A 202-nucleotide genomic window follows, 5' to 3' on the forward strand; every position below is an offset into this window, starting at 1 on the left:
GGTATAAGCGGCTTTCAAAGTACCATCATTTTAATACTGATAATGGTGCCACTCGTAACGATGGTTGGTACCATTAATAACAGTAATACCAACGGGATTAATTCGAATAACAGAAATAATATCATTTTTAATGCAGTAACATTAACAGTAACGAGATTAGTTACAATTCTGAAATAAGTTACTAAGAGCAACCTTCCTTTGC

The sequence above is a fragment of the Penaeus monodon genome, chromosome 15 (genome assembly GCF_015228065.2).
Source record: "Penaeus monodon isolate SGIC_2016 chromosome 15, NSTDA_Pmon_1, whole genome shotgun sequence".
NCBI classification, from domain to species: domain Eukaryota; kingdom Metazoa; phylum Arthropoda; class Malacostraca; order Decapoda; family Penaeidae; genus Penaeus; species Penaeus monodon.